The 21,956-nt window shown below is 40.8% G+C and overlaps 1 pseudogene; it reads left to right on the forward strand.

The window, feature by feature from the left end:
* Positions 1 to 7,211: 7,211 nt before the first annotated feature.
* LOC126048812 (uncharacterized) lies at positions 7,212 to 9,260 on the forward strand (annotated as a pseudogene).
* The last annotated feature ends 12,696 nt before the right edge of the window (positions 9,261 to 21,956 follow it).

The following is a 21,956-nucleotide window of genomic DNA, read 5'->3' on the forward strand; positions in this document are numbered from 1 at the left end:
GGTGTTGGTGGCATTGTGAGAAGGAAGGATTACATCTGCTTCAGAACAACACGAAATCTTGACTAGAACAGCTGCCTGAAGGCAGATCCCAGCAATGCTCTCTTGTCTCTGAAATACGTGGCAATTCTAGTTAAAAATTGGCAGGAGAGTTGATAAGGATGGCAAATTAAATCTAAAGTAACATCATCTACTGACTTTCTAACAGTACAGTAAGCAGTGATGGTGCCTGCACCCTTGTGCTGGCTTCCTCGTAAGGACCAGCCCCACCTGACGGGGTTTCCCTGGTCAGGTTCACAGTCACTAGTTGTGCAAAAGGGTTCCTTTATGTGAAGCAAACTAACAGAAGGATATCATATCAATTTTCCTTCCATTTAAGACAATAAAGAAAACATGCTAACTCAAAAATATTCAATTCTTCTTTCCAGAAGCTCTTACGCAAATTAGAAGTCTGGACAATTTAAAAAAACAATGACCATGTAATAAAACCAGGTAACTCGAGAAGGAGAAAGGAAACAAAAATCTGTCTAGTCTAGTTTTGCTCATTGGAGCACTTAGGCAGAACTTTGTACCCTCGGCTGCTGGTGCTCCAGGTTAGCAGAAACCTCTGGGTTTAGTTTTACCTGGGTGTCTACTATCAGTTTCCTTTTTCACTTCAGGAGCAAAACTGCTTCTCTCTTAGTATTTTTTTGTCATAGATCCTATAATATCTGACTTCAGTTATAGCACATACAGCTTTTAGATCAAGCAGAATCTAGTGAAAGGATGTGAAATACATGCCAAAATAATGTGAAAGTGGATTAAAAGGGAACGAGTATAATGGAGGGCTATTTAAAATGCAGGACGAGAGCAATTCACTGCCAATAAACCTTAGTTTTAATTAAGATGGTTGTTGTCAGAATTCCAGTTCTTCCAATTCTGGAGGCTCCTGAGGCACACAAGCAGCTTACAGAAGATGGAAGACCAAAATAAAATCAAACTTTTAGAAGAGGAGCCATGACTATATCCTCAAAACAGATTTATTTTCCTCAGAACAGATGCTGAATACTGTTCCAGCCTTTCCCAGCAGTTTCCATAAAATACCAGTATTTCCCTAGAGGACTCTGAATTTATTTCCAGTTATAGTATCTAGGTCTTCAGGGATAAAGAGGGAGACTACCGAATTTCCTCAGGCTGTGTTTTCTACCAAAGTACTTTGCCTGGCTCTATTCATCACCTTTCAGGTGCTTAGCTACAATACCCACTCTCAGCTTTACAATTTCTACTTCCCGTTGTTAAAACTCTACCCTGACCACCACTTCTACACATTTCTCAGTCCTTTTTTTGAATCTTCCTACTTCTAGCTCCATGACTCCTTCCTTGACACCTGTCATGTTTGCCAGATCCAGGGAAGTTTCAGCTCATGTCCCCAGACTGATCAAGAGTGTTTTGTTTCAGCTCTTTCAGGTTCTGAAGAGGCGCCTGGTGGCTGCTTGACCTGTGTGTAAGGTTTACTCAGGACTTTACTGTTAAGAGGTGCAAACTACTATAAGCTCCAAGGCCAGCATGCATTCCTTAGGCTTTTCAATATACCTATGGATTAGGTGGGGGTTTTTTCTTATCCAGAGGTTCTGCACAAATATGTCTCTTGTTTCATTGCTGTAGTGATGATGAGCAACGAATTAAGAGCAATCGGTTTGTCAATCGCTTTCATCCTCAATTAGTGGGTTTTGTGCCTCTTTCAGTATTTGTCTCCAAACAGATCAGTCTTCAAGGCAGGTAACTCATCAACTCTGTGGCTAGAAGATGAAGAGAAGGAATCTGGACTTTTTCCTAATCCCCAACAAAGGTCACCATTTTCAACAAGGAGGGAAAAGGACTGGACTGGAACTTCAAAGACCTGTTTTTCAGCAGACTTTGTAAATTTCTTCAAGCTATTTTAATAATCTGCTTTGATTTCTTTATCCAGAAAATAACCTCAACCAGAAGTAATATCTTAGTCTGTATGTTTTCTCCCTGTCTGTTTAGCAATGAAGATTCCCGTGGCAAGGTTTTATTTTTTGCTTTGCGGGGAAGGGATGGGGATGTTGCCGTTCATGTACATATTACATAAAGTTTAATGAGGTCATAATCTCAGTTGGGCTAAACTACAAACAATTCCTATGAGTGGTATGAGTAAATCTACTAGGCAAGTCCATTTTACTATAAGAATCATGATACAGTTGTGTTATCCAAATTAGTGAAAAAGTAACAACTTTAAACATCTTCTCCAGAAAAAGAAATTATAACAATTGCAGAACATACAATGTTCTTTTACTGTCACTAATCCACAGGATGTTTCTGAAAATTAGAAAAACTACCTGTCTGAAATGCAGAAAATTATCAGTCAAATCCAAACTGAAGTTTTCTGGTTTGGGTAAAATAGAATTTCTCACGGAACTAAAAATATTTGCCAAAGTTGAATGACTTAGCGAGGCCAGTTTCTTGAAGCTGGTAAAGAACAATCACAAAAACCGAGAGACAGAAATGAGAAGAGCTACTTTAAAATTATGCTATTAGATGCCAGACAGCACAGCCAGGCTATTACATGGAGAATGTCTTCAGTCAGTAAATAATCGCACATACGAAATACAAAACTGCTTACCAAAGAAAGCACAAAACTTTGTGCTACAGTAGAATATTCATTAACTTTAATATCGTTGCCTTCCCTAACCTTGAATAATCTCCAAAATATGCAGGGATTGCTGATACAAACTTCTGTCTAGAATGCTGTGTAGAAGAAATCCCCTGGGCATCGAAACGGTCAGTGGCTACAGGTGCTCCACGTGCTCCCATGCGAAAGGCATCTTCAGCATGAACCCTCTACCACCTGTATGAAACCTGGTGGCCCTTCACTGAACCAAAGCTCAAATCCTGGGTAAATTCAGTCCTAAATATGCAACAGAAATGTAACCCTCTCTCGGGTCTTGGCTGGCAGTTTGCTCTACTCTGCTGGGCCTTGCCAGCTAATGCCTTTTTGGCAGTTCTCCCCTGCTCTTCTCCTGCTATTGTTCTGGTCCATTGGGTCAACCCTTTCAATAGTATTTTACTGTGCTACCTCCATTCTTGGGAAACATATGGTGCCAAACAAGGATTAGTCGTGCTCCTTCAGCTCTACAGTAAACCTTTTCTTCTTTTTCAGATTCTGCACTGTCCAGAACTTCCTCACAGCAACTTTACAAGTTAAAGACTTAGCAAGGAACTCTTGTCAGCCAGGCACGCTGGATATGACTGAACCTAAACCATCCTTTTTACAGCATTTTAAGAAAAAAAAGCACCATTCCTTTGATTTTAGAGCAGAGACATTTTTAACAGACATTCCATAAGATTTGCCAAGTAGATAATTGAACAGATCCAGGCCTGCTTGATGGGCTTCTCTGTTCAGCTTTCTACCAGGAGGTCATAAAACGCTGCCATCATCCTGACCTTTGTCTTTCTGGTGCTGCATGTGGCCAAAGCCTCAGGCTACAAAACCAAATAGTGTCCAGACTGAGGTGAATGACGGTGAATGACAGAATGAGAAGAATGACAGTAAAATTTGTGGCTTACTAATAATCAGTAAAAGGAAGGGCAGAAGATACTTTGGCTGGCTAACGCAACTTAAATTCCCACTTGGACAAAAGGTATTGCAGCTAAACCAAGGTATATGCAGCGCAGAAAAGATACCATGTTTTTAGGGTATCATTAAAGAGCATGAAAGTGAATTTGTCTTTTGGGAAATGCTGAAGGTCATTGAATTGGTCATTCCTGGGTTTAAGCATGTAGGCTCTGACACTAAAGGCTTTGGTAAAGAGCAATGGATTTAGGCTGCGCTTTCAATGCCTGTATTCCATGGGGACCGGGTACTGCAGGTCTCATGGCACGTCTATTATCTCATCCTCAAGATAGTTTTTCATTAGTATTTTTATTAATTTAAATTGGATATGTGCTGTGGAGGAAGCTCTTTTAATCCCCCTGTTCTCATAAAGCTGGTTATATTACAATCTAAAGAGAATACTTAGTTTGCCGCCTTGTTAACATGTTAACAAGCAAGATTTTACATTCTACAAGCTCCTTATTAAAGTGGTAAATTAATTAGCTTGCCCAGACAATAAAGGTCCAAGACCATCAGGTAATATGAACTTTACTTCGCTTGTGTTTCAAACATAGCCATGAGCATTCCCATGACAAAGCTTTCAAGGTCAGGTTAATGGGTGCCAGGACTAGATTTCTGCTTGGCCTCTCTTCAGAAAAGTAGAATTTGTCCTGCCTCCCTTTGTCTGTCTGCTCAGTAGGAAGAATAGTTTTGGAAGAATTGATAAAATATGGGCTAGTTCAGCAGTGAACTATTTCTGCTACTATTGTTAACAGATCATTAGTAGTATTTATTCTTGTCCTACTACATACCCCTTTTATTTATGATTTTTCAGTCTGTCTGCATCGCTGTGACTGGCATTGCCATTTCCAGTTGTCATTTACAAGTAAATGACCATCACAATCAGAAACCCCAGCCACCACTGGAGTCATTCTTTGCTGCTATAAAACCACTAGCAAGTAATAGTTTTCTTCTGTAGGAGAGAAAGTTCCTGTAAGTATTTGGCTCTCAGTAGTCAGTGACTGTATTAATCTTTTATCTGCTTCCACTCTCTTTATGCCATTGGAGAGAAAGTGGCCCACTTGTAATGAGTGAAATATGGAATTGATCTGCATCTCCTATTCCTGTCTGGAATTTCAGAAGTTTATCTTTGCTTCTGCTCTGCCTGTATCTATTACTAGATTTTCTCCTGCATCCTCTGAAGCACAAGGTTGTTTGCCCCACTGTTCTGGCCTATACCCTCCCAACCCTTTTCCCACCCTTCCTCCCCCAATTTTTATTTCTTTGTCTCTGCATTTTTTCAAAATCTGTTGTTAAGAACATAAAACTCAGGTCTCAGCCTGAAACTTGCACTTGCAAACCAAGTCTGTTCACTTGCAAACCAAGTCTGTTCAGAAACACGTTTTTCATACATTGCAGGGAAACCAAGCAGCCATGCAGCCCAAGTTTGGAATGAGACGTGGTTGGATTATTGGCAACTGGCAAACAGAGAAGCAAAGGATTATAGAAATGCAATCTATTCTATGTGAAGTAGAGGCATGAAATATTATAACCTCTTAGCATTAGCATCTGAAACATCCATAGAGCTGAGAAAACCTATTGGAATCCTCCTCATTTAAAATTCAATGGTGTTTTCCTGTATTGCAGATATTGTATAGATAGATCAGAGTTAAATACATTATAGGATTCTAAACTGTAGACATTAGTGGAAACAGACACTAAAATCCAGAAGGTGGTATCATTTCCTAAATGAGGGTAAGAGCTAATCAATCCATGTCTTTCTAAAATCTAATTATAAAGTCTAAATACCTTATGGATAAGAGATTCAGATAATGCCCAAGCTGTTTAGCAATTGGAAACATACCTCAGGTGATAGCTTTACTAATGGGTTTTCAGCTGCACACAGTCCAATTGTGGGTAAAAAGTTCTAGAACTTACTTTGTTTATTCAAGGACAGAAATACTGGGACAAGGGGTTTTTGTTTTTTTCTAGAGGTCTTAATCCATTTATGGTAACACATGAAAATTTCCTTCTTCATCTAAAAAGTGGGCAAATAAATAAGAAGACTTTCCCACCCTAACCAGTTATTGTTTACAAGTATGCTGGGGCAGGAAAACATTTTCTGCTTGCTGACAAATCCAGTTCTCTAAGAAGCTGTGGCTGCCCAGCATTGAGATATAACACATGCAAGGTTTGAAGAAAATAGCGTGGACTGCCTCAAATATCTTTGCTAAGATTGCCATGTATGCCTTAAAAAGTGTCTGCCCAGAAGGATCTGCATGAGCATCATCTCTTTAGGTGACACAGAAATGCCAGAGATCTCTGCACTGTCAGAAGCAGGGCAAGAGTCCCATAAGTTAAAAGGAACAGAAGTCACTGAAGGCTGAGTTTTAAATTTCTTGTAACCCGTTATTTTTAAATACTTTCCAAGAGCTAATTAAATAACCAGTGAAGACATAAGAACTAGGATGAAAAGCAAAATGCAATTAAATGTTGAGATAACCACAATGTTGCATCTGAATTAGAAAGAATTTATGTTGATAGTTCTATTTGTCGGACAAGGTTCAAAAATAGATTTTCACTATATTAAAAGGAGAAAATTGTAGACTGAGTGGGCAGTAGGTGGATGTGCTTGGAGGAGTTTGGCTTGTGTAAGGAAATAAATACATTTGAACCTTGAATAATGAGAATAAAGGGGGCAACAGCACGTGATTGAAATGTAGCACTTGTTTAATAAATACTTTAGAGGTAGGCTACAAAAGGTTAGGAGCATATATCAACAGAATTGCAACTGTAACATCAGGAAAAGAGGCTTAAGATTAGAATTCTTTTTTTTTTTTTTCTTCAATCTAGAGAAGAAAAATCCGGCTTTTAAAGGAAAAATTAGTCATGAAACACTGTACAAGTGAGAAATGAGGAACCAAGGTCATGTCAAATTCTTACAGTCAATGCATGTTAACAAAGAAAGCCATTGCACATTTTTAAAATCCATCTTTTTTTCCCTTCAATGTCAAATTCAGTCCTTGTAGTGAGAATTGCAAGAACTAAAATCCAGTTATGTCAACAGAGACTCTTTCAGCTTTGGTGCACTTTGCTCCGTGATCAGGTTCCTTGCTTTCAGTAAGAGCTTTGGTTTCTTTATGATGCTCTGCACATATCTTGACACCAATTTGGCAATATATAACCTCTAAAGTTAAGAAGGCAGTTTCAATTCTGCATGCAGTGTATATTCAACCTGTGTTTTCCAGCAGAGCTGGACTTCCTTATTTTATTAGCGTGGGCACCTGTCCACCAGGAACTGGTGTAGGCACTGATCTGACATAGTAGGTCACTTGATAGAGTGTTGTGGGCAGAAAGGGGAGGAAAGAACAGTTGCTATTAGAGTGGCATTTGTAAGTGATCTGAAGGTATCTTTTCTCATTTCATCTGAGATGCCCCTTTTTATCAAAGGTAGATAATTTTTTTTAAAGTTTTTCACTTGTTGGCAATCTTGAGGGACAACAATGTTTTCAATGCATAATCGGTCTAAATCAGGCTTAGGTTTTTTTCTTCAAAATTTCCTGTGAGCTTTAGCTTCTCACGCTTGGGATGTTTCAGTGAAACTCTATTGGGGTTGTCAGGGATGGAGCATGCACTTCCCCCAAAGAAGTGCAGGCCCTCCATCGTCCTTGGCTCGGGCCACTGTGGTACTGCCAGGGGCCTCCAGTGAGGAAAGATACCTGGGCAAAAGCTCAGACCTTGGCTCTGAATATGGGGAACATTTGTCAGACATGAGTGTATTGGGTTTGTGTGGCAAGGTTCTGGTAGCAAGGGGTGTGAGAGACTGAACTGTTATCTTGAGCTGTTTGTCTCAGAGATTGTCAGTTGTGAGCGACTTCTCAAGCCATTCATTTCAAGAACTGTGGACTGCTTATCTGGAGCCCTTTGTCTCTGAAATGGCCTGTCTAAGCAGGGCATTCCTCTGTCCATAAGCACAATTACTAGGCCACTGAGGCATTCAGGAGAGGAAACAGGCTGAAGCAGACAAGGATGTAAGGATGTGGAGGGTACCATTCTCATGGAAACTGTAGTCTTTGAGATAAGATTTGGTCACGTAAAAGTAAAGGTCGTGTGATAGATGAAACCTGCAGCATGTGAACAGTGCATGAACAATACATACGTGCATACCTCATCAACATATGCCCTATAAAAAAAGGTGGAGACAAGCCGTGGTGTGCACCCACCACCAAAGAATCAAAGACTGAAGACCAACGGGACACTGCTGGATCCATGGTGGTGACTATCCTTGCAACTCTATCCCGACTGCTTGCTTATTTCTGCCTTTTCTTCCATTCTATCCTATTGCTACTATTTTCTACTTTTGATACTTTTGATAATAAAAACTCTTTTGGGTATATGGCATTTGACCTTGTTTGTGTCTTAATCTCGCTCTTGGAATCATACCAAAACCTTCCCAACATTGGATCGGGGAATTTAAATTGGCGTCATGGACAGGATCCCTTGAGACGAGAGTGCCGTACTGTTCCTCAAATACATGAGACCTCTAGAAACATAAGGGGAGCAGGCTTGTGTTGTGTTGTGTTTGAAACTTTACATGCTGCCTTCCTGAGACAACTGTTTCCCCGCTTTGTGTAAGATGAGTGGTAGTAAAATTGCCCCTTTGGGGAAAGAAGTTTCGATTTTTTAGAAAAACATCAAGCGCGACCCTCTGTGCCTGGGGTGGACTGGGCTCAGGGAAATTGGTATAATCTGCAAAGTGTTGTTGATCGGATGGTCGCTTTACAGGAAGACGCTAGAGTGAGGTCAGGGAAAGGAAAAGCAATTGTCTGTGCCGTTCTGGGTGCCAGTCTGGCCGCAGCAGTGGAGAATAGGGACTGCCACCTCACTGCAGAATCTCAAATTAATGAATCCCTCCAAAATCTTGTTCAGTCCCTTCTGGGACAAGTGGCAGGATTAAAAGTACAACTTGAATCAGAAGAGAACCAAGTGAAACATTTGCAAATTACTTTTAAGGAGCAGCTCCTTGCGGATACTGTCCATGAGGCAATTCCTCCAAGATCAAAAATTGACTATCCCTTTAAGGACCTGCAGGCAGCAAAAGAGAGTGGAGAAGTTGGAGCTGCCTTTGTTGTGACCCTTAGTCAAAACTGAATATATTTATGATGATGAGCAGGACCAGTTCCCTCAAGTTACACTAAAAAAGTCCCCTATACTGCCACTGAGTTGGGAAAACGAAAAAAGGAATTTGGCCGAACCCCTAAGGAGTCAGGAATGGAGTATGTGTGGAGAGTATTGTTGTTGGGGGGACACACCAGGTTCTGTTAAGTGAAAAGGAGGCGGAAGGGTATTGGGGACCGGGAGTGTTTTTTAACTTCTGGGGATTACTGTGCCCCCTGGTCTTTAACCCAAGGGGCAGCCTATTGGGCGGGAGGTTTGAACCCCTTGGAGAGGGGGGGATCCCCTTGCAATTACCGGGACTGTTGATCAATTAGTGGAGAGTGTTGCGGCTGCTTTAGGAGGATTCACACCTGATCGGCACTGCCGACCCCCAGATAAGAAAATGTGGACTTGGGGAGAAGTGGCCCAGGAGTTAATTAATTACGGGCGCAAGTATGGTCCCGTTAACCCTCCAACCACCAAAACAGACTCCAGGGGCTTGATGTGGGCTTAAGTAAAAATAGTTCTGTGCCCTGGGAGTGATAAGAGAACACCCCTTGCTAAATCGCTGGCGGGGGGAGAGATATCCCAAACAAACATAATAGACTGTGGGCACAGGGATACCAGAAGGGGATCCTGCATGACTTAATGGACAGGATGCCAACAGACAAATTGGAAAAATTCGTAACAGGGTGGCCTGGTAAATTAGCAAATAGAAAAGTGGATTTTGAGAATAGTACTCCAAGCACACCCTCCCTGATTGATTTATCAGAACGAAATGCCACCCAAAAACCTGCAGGAAACTAGATCCTTCACCTTTTGGTGGTGAGTGGGGGAGGGCGCGTCGAAGGTTGGATGTATATCTGACAGCTCACCAAAACCAGCCAGGGCGATTTACTAATTACAGGCATTCTAGGGCCAAGACAAGCCCCAGTCACCTTTTTGGTGGATACCGGAGCTCAAATTTCAGCTAATAAGACCAAAGACGCTCCTAATTGCGGAATTACACCCTCCAAACAGCAGCATTTTGTGGCAGATGCATTCAGCATTGTTCAGCCACAGGCATTAGCAATGGTCAGCCTGCGTTTGCCAGGAGAAGATAGTGCCAATGGTCGTGGGGGAGTTTCCACTTAACCTTTTAGGACTCGATGTTTTAAAGGGAAAGACCTGGATTGATAATACAGGGAGAAGGTGGTCATTTGGCTCTCTCACAATAGATATTTGGCTGTTACAAGACAGCCACTGCTTCCCCCTTCAAAGCTTACAAATGTTAGGCCCTACCCGATACCCTTGGGGGCCAGAGAGGGAATAGCACCTGAATTAGAGGACTTAAAGGGACAGGGTATCCTGATTCCAACCCATTCTCCTTTTAACTCCCTGGTGTGGCCAGGGCAAAAACCTACTGGCAAGTGGAGATTAACTGTAGATTATCACAGACTTAATGCAAATACAGGTCCATTGACAGCTGCCGTACTGAATATTGCTGAGCTATAGCTACAATCCAGGAACAAGCCCACCCGATTATGGCAACAGTGGATGTTAAAGATATGTTTTTTATGGTCCCCCTGCAAACAGAGGGTCAAGACCACTTTGAATTTACTTGGAAGGGTCAGCAATTTACTTTTACCCGACTCCCACAAGTGTATAAGCATTCCCCCACTCTAGCTCATCATGCACTAGCACAGGAGCTAGAAATAATTCAGACAGAGGAGGGGGTCAGTGTTTATCAGTATATTGACGACATTCTTGTAGGTGGGGATGAAACAGAAAAGGTTCAGAAAACTCAGGGTAATATAATTTCTCACTTGGAAAGCTTGGGGCTGAAATTTCCACCAGAGAAAATACAAACACCCTCAAACGAAGTAAAGTTTTTAGGAATTTGGTGGAAGGGAGGAATGACATGTATCCCCCCCGACATCCTTTCCTCATTAGATCAGATTAAAATGCAAGAGTCAAAAAAGGATTTGCACCACGTACTAGGATTACTTGTGTTTTGGAGGAAACATATCCCCAATTTTTCAATCACTGCAAGACCTCTGTATGACTTGTTGTGAAAAGGGGCTCAGTGGGAATGGACTAAACCCCATGAAGAGGCATTGCAATTGCTAATTTTTGAAGTGACTGCCCATCAAGCTCTCAGTCCTATTCACCCCACAGACCCCATCCGTATTGAATGGGGATTTGCCAAGAGCAGGCTATCAATACATTTATGGTAAAAGGGCCCCAAAGAACCCACTCAATCTATTGGGTTCTATTCTCGCAGTTTTAAGGATGCGGAAAAAAGATATACTGCTTGGGAGAAAGGTTTGTTTGTAGTCATTTTCACCTTGAGAGAGGCTGAACAGACTATTCAGCAACAGGCTATAGTGCTTAGAGGACCATTTAAAGTAACCAAACCAGTTTTAGCAGGAACACTGCCCCCTGACAGGGTGGCCCGGAGAGCCTCTGTGAGGAATAGTATCCACCAGTCTTAGTTGAACTCCCCACAGTGGGAGCCATACCTCTGGTATTGGAAACCCCGATGAATAAAAATGCTTGGAAAGTAAAAGATGCTCATGGAAAAGAACATAAAATCAATACCAGATGGATTATTCCATCCTTCTAATAACAATTTACTTCCGGTTCCTTAGAACGACCCGAGTCTGTTTTTCTTTTCTCTTTCAGGTGAAGACTGTGGAGCTTGCCTGAAGGAATACATGAAGCTGTTGATCGTCTGTGTAGTTTTATCAGTGATTGCTTTGTTAATATTTATAGGATGTTTGGCATACTACCGCAGACGTTGTTTTGGTCAACCATTGTTGCTGCCTTTAATATCTGGGGAAACACCTGTACCCACCTCTTCAGCTCAGGGTGGAAAAATGAATTTATGGCTCTAGGCCAGCAAGTGGCCAACACTTTTAATCTGACTAATTGTTGGGTATGTGGTGGACCCTTAGGTTTGGAAAGCTGGCCATGGACTGCCGTCCCTATTTCTCTGAAATGGTTATGGGTAGTTACAGTGAGGTCAAAAATGATTCTTACTGGGGTGAAGACACACAGCCCTGGACAATACGATACCCAGTCCAAGGTGAAGATTGTCTGAACTGAACACAGAAAGATGGTATTCCTGTGGGAAATAGCAAGTGCAACTGGACTGATACTTACGACAACCATTGCCTCACTGACAGTTGTAGACCAATTGATTGTTCAAACCATAGGGCAGCCGTGTCACTGCCAGAAGGGGACGACCAGGCATATTGTCGCCTCTTGAGTTCCGGTTCCCCAAATTTTGTACCTCACTGGCCCAGATGGGCTTGGGTGAATCAAACAGGACACAGGAAACAGTTTTCCCATTTTTGGTCTTCCACTAATCAGTCTAATAACCATCTTAATGTTACCTGCTTTTGGCACAAAACAAAGACATTGACCACTTCACGTTCACAGAAAAACAAAAGGAATGATCTAAGCTCTAGAAAACATGATATGTGAGGCAAGATCGAACCAAGTGGGTTTGTTCAGTTAAAAGAAGAGACGGAAGTACGCAGGGTCATCTCTTAAAGTGCATAAGAGGCTTCTGCATAGAGGTAGGAGATAGTCTGTTCTCCATAAAGATGGATGGAAATCAGTCAGTTTATATTTGAGCTGCGTTTGAGCTAGGTAGTGGAAAAAGTAGCACAGTAACAGGTAGCAGGAGATGTTATAGACTTTTCAGTGCAAGATCTATTAAAAAAAAAAAAAAAAAAAGGGCTAGGCAAAAATCTGTTAGGAATGGTAGTGGTATTTCTCTCCATGCACTGGGGCTGGGAGCAAGCTAGACAGTTCCTGCCATCTAGTCCCTCATCCCTCCCAGCCTCTGATTCCCAACCAGCTCTCTGTGTAAGTTAAATAAATTCATTCAAGGCTTATGAAGAAAAATACTCTTGCCCATAGTTGAAAGAGCCAGATAAGCTATCATCAGTGCTGCAAAGAGCAGCCTGAAAAAAGAAAAAGGAAGAAGAGGCAGGTGAGCTCCAGGCAGGCAGGCTGGCTGGCGTGACATGGAGGCAGAACGTGAGTCTTCCTCTCCCTACTCATAATTATGATGAGCTACTGGTAGATACTTAGCTGTCTTCCTCTCTTCCCCCTTCCCTTGTCTAACAAGCACTCTAGACATTAAGCTGCTGGGTAAAACTAAGATTTAGATTTTCTGGAAAATATTTGTTCCCTTTTAGCAGCATACAGTAAGTTAAGAAGATTTTAGTGTACACAAAAAAATAAAAAGTAATTGATATTTTATCGAGGGATAATTATCTGTCTTTCCTGTTGCTTCTTCCTACATAGAAGTTCAGCTGAAAAAGCTGTTTTACTTTTCAACTATATTTCTTCTGGAAGACCTTTTGCTTCTTAAGGCTTTTGAAAATGTGGAACAGAATCTACATAGTAGGTCTAATGAAAAAAAAGGCTCTATTAATCATAATCAAAAATTGCCATCAACTCCACTACAAGTATAATCTTTCTCTCAAAATTTGATAAAAGATAGGATCAATCATCTATAAGCTAGTCATTGCAGTATTTTTCTTCTTAGGCACATTCTCTTAACTGGATATGCTGAGTATCACAAAACCCCCCACCCTTATTTGAGAGAAAAAAATGAAGAATATAGTATTTACTTGATGGAAATTAATGAAAATAAATCTGACTTCGTTTTGGTTTCCTCCTTAACTTTTATCACTTTTTAGCCTTATGCTAGAGAAGTAACAAGTTCCAAATCTGCCTGTTGAAGTTCCCAACTTACAGATGTTGAGATCTTAGAAGGGGATCCTTACCAAAATATCAAGTTTGTTCATTTTACAAATGTCATCAGAGACATAAATCAAAATCAGGGTTTTCTGAAAGGCTGCTGTCTCTGTAATACAGGGAACCAAAATCCCAGATTTACATCCCTCTGTGTGTAGATCTGTTAAATTGTGGCTAAACCCCAACTATTCTGTAGAGTCCTCATTAAAAAAACATATTAAAAAAGAAATTAAATGTGTTAAGATACTTATTTTACATCCATGATGGGCAAGTCACATAAAGGCACCCAAATTTCTGTTTGAGTAGTCTAGAAGATAAACATGGTCTTAACAGTAATCATTTATGCTATATAAATGTGCTAATAAAACTATGTATTATAACTTCTCCTTTGAAATTAAAACTAACAAGCTAATTAAACTAATCTACATCTTTGCTGAACCCAATCATTAGGGCATTCTATGACATTGTCAATTTGTGTGTCAGTGGTTTTGCTGACCCCAAAACCTTTGAGCTTCCTTTAAATAGAAACCTAACAATTTACACTGATCAGAAGTGGCATATGAAGACAAGGTGAAGGAATTGGTTTTGTTCAGCCTGGAGAAGGCTCAGAGTGGATGTTATCACAGTCTTTCGCTACCTAAAAGGTGTGTATAGAGGATGAAGGTGCTCTCTTTACAAGGATGCACAGTGACAGGACAACTGGCAGTGGGGGCAAGCTGCTTCAGTGGAAATTTTTTACCACAAAAACAATTAAACATTGGAAAAGGCTGCTGTGGTGGGTTGACCCTGGCAGGACACCAGGTGCCCACCAAAGCTGCTCTATCACTCTTCATCCTCAACTGGACAGGGGAGAGAAAGTATAGTGAAAGGCTCGGGGTTCGAGATAAGGACAGGGAGAGATCACTCACCAGTTACTGTCACAGGCAAAACAGACTTGACTTGAGGAAGTTAGTTTAATTCATTACCAATCAAATCAGAGTAGGGTAACGAGAAATAAAAACAAATCTTAAAAACACCTTCCCCCCACCCGTCCCCCCTTCTGGGCACAGCTTCCTTCCCGAATTCTCTACCTTACCCCGCCCAGCGACACAGGGGGATGGGGAATGGGGGTTGTGGTCAGTTCACCACACGTTGTCTCTGCTGTTCCTTCCTCCTCACACTCTTCCCCTGCTCCATTGTGGCATTGCCCCATGAGAGACAGCCCTACACAAACTTCTCCAACGTGAGTCCCTCCCACAACCTACAGTTCTTCACCAACTCCCTCCCTCAGGGAGGGGGACAGCCTGCCTCACCAGGGTCTTCCCCACGGGCTGCAGGGGAATCTCCACTCCGGTGCCTGAGGCATCTCTTCCCCCTCCTTCTGCACTGACCTGGGGGTCTGCAGGGTTGGTTCTCTCACATGTTCTCACTCCTCCCTCTCAGCTGCAGTTGCTGTTGTGCAGCAGGGGTTTTTCCCCCGTCTTAAATGTGTTATCCCAGAGGTGCTGCCACCATTGCTGATGGGCTCGGCCTTGGCCAGCGGCGGGTCTGTCTTGGAGCCGGCTGGTGTTGGCTCTATCAGACATAGGGGAATCTTCCAGCAGCTTCTCACAGAAGCCACCCCTGTAGCACCCCCCGCTATCAGAACCTTGCCATGCAAACCCAATACAGCTGCCCAGAGAAGTGCTAGAATTTCCATTCACTGCAAATATTCAGGCTTTGACCAGCAGGACCCTAGATAACCTAATCTAAGGCACCGCTTTCAACATCTGGTAGCACTTGATGATTTTCAGACGTCCCTCCCAATCTAGAATTTTCTATGATATCTACCAGCACTCTGAAGGAATAAAACTTAATGCTTAGAAAATCAAGAAGCAAATACTGTTCTTATCTAGAAACAGGCAAATATGACACTTCTGAGCACCAAACAGCAACTTTCCATTTCCATGTTGGAGACATAGTGTCTAGTAAGAGTAGAGAAAACCTAAGAAAAAATAGTCATCAAATGGAAATAATTAAGTAAAGTCAAGAGGGATGGCAAAAGCTGCATTTTTCAACTACTCTGCAGAGGTCTTGAATTAGAGGAATTTGTGTATCTGCTGAGGGAGAGAAAAAAGAGAAGAGAAAAAGGAGACAGAACAGGGAAGAGACAGAACATGGTGGAGAGTAGGGAGAAAACATAGACTCTGAATTGTCTTTCACCTATCTGACAAATGAAGAGACACAGCTGTCAATTGTGTTGCCAGATCATGAGCAAATTGCTGGGACCGAGAGAATTTGGAAAGTATTTTATTTATGCCAACTTTGCTAGTTATTTGCAGAAGGACAGTTATTGCCAATGTGACATCCTTGAGGGCTTTCACAAGGTTCTTGTGGGGAAAAATTTCCTCACATATATCTATCCTATTTATAATTGGCAATAGGTACCTGCTCCTGCCTGGATAAAAGAGCCAAGGTGATATAAATGACTCCACTTTAATTTCTGATTTCAAAGGCAAGCTCTTTTTTTTTTTTTTTTTTTTTTTAACAAGGAACATGACCTCGGTTTTCAAAATGACCAATGAATGTGGATGCCTGTGTTCTGACTATTCTAGAGGCATCTTAAATTGAGCAGTCAAAAACCTGTAAACACCTTTTTAAGAATTCAGGCCTAGAAATTTATGAACTTATGAAAATGAATTTATATCTTCAGTGTAATGTATCATCAGTTACACTGCTATTATTGTGTACATGTCTAGTATGTATGCACACAATCTATTTATACTCAGGAAAATTATTTTGCTGTCTGTTTTTACCCACTGACATTTTGGGATCACATGCTGTAATGAAATCAGAAGACATAAATGGATGCATATGTAGTAGTGCTCACGTGCTCCACTTCTGATGAGTGCAGTGGTGTCCCTGCAGACACTTTTTCCCTGTTGAGACAAAACAGAGGACACCACACACATGCATTCCTAGTGTGTCCTGGTTTCAGCTGGGATAGAGTTAATTTTCTTTCTAGTAGCTGGTAAAGTGTTATGTTTTGGGTCAGTATGGGAATAATGTTGATAACACACTGATGTTTTCAGTTGTTGCTAAGTAGTGCCTATACCAAGTCAAGGATATTTCAGCTTCTCATGCCCAGCCAGCGAGAAGGCTGGAGGGGCACAAGAAGTTGGGAGGGGACACAGCCAGGGCAGCTGACCCAAACTGGTCAACAGGGTATTCCATACCATGGGACATCATGTCTAGTATAGGAACTGGGGGGAGTTGGCCTGGGGGGGATCGCTGCTTGGGAACTAACTGGGCATCAGTCAGCGAGGGGTGATCAATTGCATTGTGCACCACTGGTTTTGTATATTCTAATCCTTTTATTATTATTATTGTCATTTTATTATTATTATCATTTTCTTCCTATTAAAATGCTCTTATCTCAACCCATGAGTTTTACTTTTTTTTCCCAATTCTCTCCCCCATCCCACTGGGTGGGGGAGGGAAGAGAGTGAGCTGCTGCATGGTGCTTAGTTGCTGGCTGGGGTTAAACCACGACATAGTGTTACAGTGTGGGGGCAAGAAGTGATGTGTTACAGGAAGAAACTGAGTTTTAATCCCAGTAATCTTGTTCCTGCTAGATCTGTGCTCAACTCCCAATTCAGATCAGCAGAGAAAGTCACTGAAGACAAATCATTCTAGTTCACAACTATTCCAACACCAGGTAAAACCATTAAATATGTTGCAATATTCTCATCTACAAGTAGACTACTACAACCAAAAACATTATTGAAGGCATTATTTCCAATTTTGACAATAAGATTGTACCTTTACGTGTATTCTAAATGTACTACACAACCTGCATCTCTATATAACATCCTAAACACTGGCTCTGTAAAGAATTTGTTTTCTACTTGGATGAATTTTTTCTGTATCAAGTATCATTTTTTCCTCTTCTATTTACAGTTTTTCTCTGGCATCCAAAGGCGAAATGAACCAATAAAATGTGTTTATATATTAGAGTAGACTGTACGTGTATCTGTTAAAAAACCTATATGGCAATGTCCTGTTTCAGTGAGCAACTGACATACATTGCCTCTGTCAAAAATCAAAAAGTCAACCTTAATATGCCAAACCTGAATTTAAAATTGTATATTTGATAATACTACAAAATTGCATTTTGTCAGGTTCAGAACTGAAAACTGTCATACTGCAGGATATTTTCATTAAAATCCCTTGTCACACACAGGATTGTGGCAGTACACCCCCCCCCCCAGCAGAAAACAAAACTTCTCCAGGCAGGGAGAAGAAGAAAAAAATCTAAACCCTAGAAGCCACAGGTTGAAATTTGAACTGGCCAATCAAGGCATGCCAGGTACACTGGGGTGACCTTCTTGGCCGATAGGCATTAAAATGACCACAGGTCAGATTCAACAGGGGTACAAACGGGGTCCCGCCGGAGGACATGTGGGAATCGGTCCTCGTTGGAGCAGTGGGTTTGCAGTCGGGGACTCCCCCTGGGGCCGGGGCACCGCCCGAGGTAACTCCTCAAGGGAGAGAGCCCGCAGCTTTTAGGGGAGTGACACGCGCGTTTTGAGCCATCACTTTAAATCCTGGGGATTCTTAAGTCGGCCGTGTAGTATTAATTCTCTCTACATCATCGAGCCTATGGTTTTATAAAATGTTACCGGACTTCTAACTAACTTTTACTGAAGAATAAATCTGAGTTTTAACACCTGTTGGATTTGGTTGTGCGTGCATCCGTAACAAGGATGCACAGCTATCACAGCCAGCCAGCACCATAGCAGCGCAATAGGTATGTTGTATTGCCTCTTGGCCCTAGCAGAGGACTGATTTATGGAGAACAAACTATAAAGTCTTTATCCCAAACTAATCTCACCAGACTTTAGACATCCAACTGAAGCACCTACAGTTTAGCTCACAGGTATATTTCTACATCTATGCCCAGGAGTATTTAAGGGGAGCTTGCTTTCTGAGACAATCTTTCAATAAAAGAGTCCTTTCTGAGAATTTTTTAGGGTGTGACAGACTCCAGGCAGCACTGTTATTCCTACAGGGTTTCCCCGGCTTGGAATTTGCCTTGTTCTCCTTTTCACCTAATGTTCTTACAGGTTCTGGTGTTTCTCCACACCATCTTTGGTCAAAGTGTAAATGCAAATGAGGGCAGTAGAAGTGGAGACTGGGAAGAAATGTTCACGCAGAGTTAAAGAATCTATACCTGGTGAGCTAGAAAAAGGCACAAAGATACCTTTACAGATAAAGAGATTATTGCATCACTTGATTTCTGTGGAAATTGCTAGTTTACAACATTACAACAGCTTGAAATAAAACTTATTAGAAAGCAAAGATACCTAGAGGGCCTCACTGCTGTAGGATCAGAGCGAGTCAGAGTCTCAATACATCCTTCTCCTCCTATCCTCTGTGGGACACGAAAATCCATTTATCTTCATTTTCACAAATAGTAATTTTAGTTCTAGAGAGACCAAAGGGATCTCCCTGTTACCATACAGAGAAACTGGTGCCAAAACAAAACCAAGACCTTGAGCCGTTATCACCAAATTGCCCTTCCTTACTTGTTGCTAAGCTGCAGAGGAAGAAGACAGGTGTTCAAAGTTAAATTAACTCAAACTTCCCTTGAAAAATCATATGAAAGACTCAATTGATTTGGTATTCCTACAGAAAATAGAAAAAAAAAAAAAAAGGATTATATTACTTTAAATTAGGGTTGTCCTATAAATCAAAGAATTAAGATCTACACTTGGAGCTCAAAATTACCACTCACAGTCAGCACATTAGGGTTATTTAGATCCATGCATTGTATAACCGAGTGCTGAATTTGCATACATATACATATCTAACAATTCTTGAATGCAGTAAGTTAGTCTTGATCAGATTTTTTGGCAAAATGCTTATAACAAATGGTTTCACATTTTAAAATATGGGGGAAAACTAAATATAATTTAGAATGTCCATTGCTTTGCCTAGAATTATTGAGGTACTTCACACCAAAAATTTATCATACAAATATCAGTGAATGTTTAAATCTACAATCTCTCCACCCTGTAAAAATTGTGATTCCTATTTATGCCAACAGTCAGAATTATTCAGTAAGACTCTGTCACTTGCAGAACTCTGCCACTGGAGATGAAAATGTAATTTTTGTCCTCTTAGCTAAAATCAGTGCTAAACAGAGATGAGTTTTGTTCGGGTTTTTTTTTTTTTTTTCAGACATACCTTAGTTATCTAAGGTGTCTGATAAAAATCTTGATTTGGAGATGTCGAGAAAAACTTGCAAAGTGTTCTCTTTGCAAAATAAATGAATTTCACAGACATGATAATTGAAAAGGTTTGACAAACTTGTGTAGTATTATTTTCTTCATTAATCAAAGGGAAGAGTTGATGGCAGTTCCACAGGATTCAAATAAAAACAAAGATCTATTGTTGAACTAGCTTCTCAAACAAGGTGGATACTACAGAATTTTCTTTCTCACCTCTTGTAAAACCAAGCACAGTGAGAAGACGTGAGTTGAAATTAAACATACAAGTAAAGCAATTAATAGACACTTATGACCTCTGTTCAGGACTTTTTTTCTTAAGTAGTATGTACAAAACACTGAAGTTTTAAAACGGGGTATAACAGATTAAAGTTATGCCTTTCTTACATAGCCTTTCTGGAACTGCTCACTGACAGATGGCCTTACTGTCAGTAATAAGGCTGATTTTTATTTTCCTTTTCAGGCATGGTAGTGAATATTAAGGCCTTGTAAAAAGAATGGACATGTAGGTAAAATACACCACTGATTGTATGAATTGCCTGAAAGCCTTGATTAAAAATTTAGAAATTTTCAAGAATGGTCATTGCTTTAAATTGGAAGGAGAGAGAAAAACATTCTAGGCATTGATTCGTAATACTTCATACAGCCATGTAATTAGACCTATACATGCTTTAAGCTTTACAATATGTTATTTAGCAACTGGCACATCATTATCTAAATTTAAGGATAAGTACAGCTTCTGGGTTTCAGCACAAGCATTTACGAAGAAAAGGGTGAGACAGTGGCTACACTTACCTTCCCAAAATCTTGCACTTTGAAATCCGTGGTTTGTTTTGTGGGTTTCTTTTTTTTCTTCTCTCTGTGTTATTTAAGCAAATAGTTATGGAGTATCCAAACAAATTACAAAACAGGCTCCACATCAAATTTAACCTCACTGCAGAAGAAATCTGACTATATCTGTGAACATCAGAAAGCAAGTCAAGCACAGGCAGATTTCCAAAAGACCTCAGTCCAGCTCTTCCAGCGTTAGCGGTGAGCAAGAGTCCTCAGGCACTGACTTTATAAGTGAAGGAGACAGGTATGAAGGAAAAGGAGCATTCTCCCTCAGGTAATGTGATTTTTTTTATACTACAACCTCATTCAAATGTGTCAGATGATGTCTTTAGACGTCTTTATACATGGAGTAATAGATTTTCTTTCTTAAAGGCCCTACAATTGAAATGTGCAAAATAGATTGTTATCTCTAGTTTACACCTGGGTACCAATGTGGAGAGTAGTTAAATGATTTGACCAAAAAGCCTACAGTAAAATCAAGATTTGAATGTGCAGCAGAGTCCAGTCTCCTCTGGTATAATACCCCTCTGTTCCAATAAGCCCATCAACACGACAACATCACTGTTTTTAAACCTATGTACTTCTTAAACTGCCACTGCTTCTGTTTACTCAAGCATATCCAGGAAACCTGTTCTCACCCCTTACCCAACACTCCCATCCGTATGGGGGACCCATACAGTTGACATATGAGGGTTATAAAGATGAACTTATCAAATCATGTCCGAGAAGCAATATTAGGGAGGACCTTCAAAGTATCCTCTTCTCTTCCAAGGGGAGACAGATGCCCAGACCTGTCAAATTAAAGTGTTTCAGTGTGAACTCTCTAGCACAAGGCAGATACCCAAGAAACACACTTTTTCCTCATAGCAGTCAGAACTTGAGGTATTTAACATTGTATGTTAGAAAACTAGTACCTCTGACTTCAAAATTGGCACTACCTGTCCATTGATTTCTGGGTGGAGTACGGCTGCACTGTTCCTTATGAAATCAATACTACTTATAGCATGACCCACTGTGTTTTGTGCAAACAACAGCTTACAAATTCCTTAACCTGTAGCCCTACTCAGCAATTTGTCTTCTGAATGACAAATGCACAGGTAACTTTGACATGTTTCTTCTATTTCGACAGTTTTTGCTGGTGTTCCAGTGGTGCTTGTAAATATAAGTACAGGGAAGCTCTCCCAAATCAATAGATCCTGTCAAAATAGTGGTTAAAAAACCCCTTAATTCATCCATTGTCCTGGATATACAGAAATAGTCCAGGGAGCTAATGAGATCATCAGGTCAGGAACCTTAAATTGAGAAGGCAGAAAAAAATCTGTCAATTGGGAGCAAAGACATAATACCTTCGTTTTCTCATATTCTTTACTTAA

Source organism: Accipiter gentilis, chromosome 21 (assembly GCF_929443795.1).
Source record: "Accipiter gentilis chromosome 21, bAccGen1.1, whole genome shotgun sequence".
NCBI lineage: Eukaryota > Metazoa > Chordata > Aves > Accipitriformes > Accipitridae > Astur > Astur gentilis.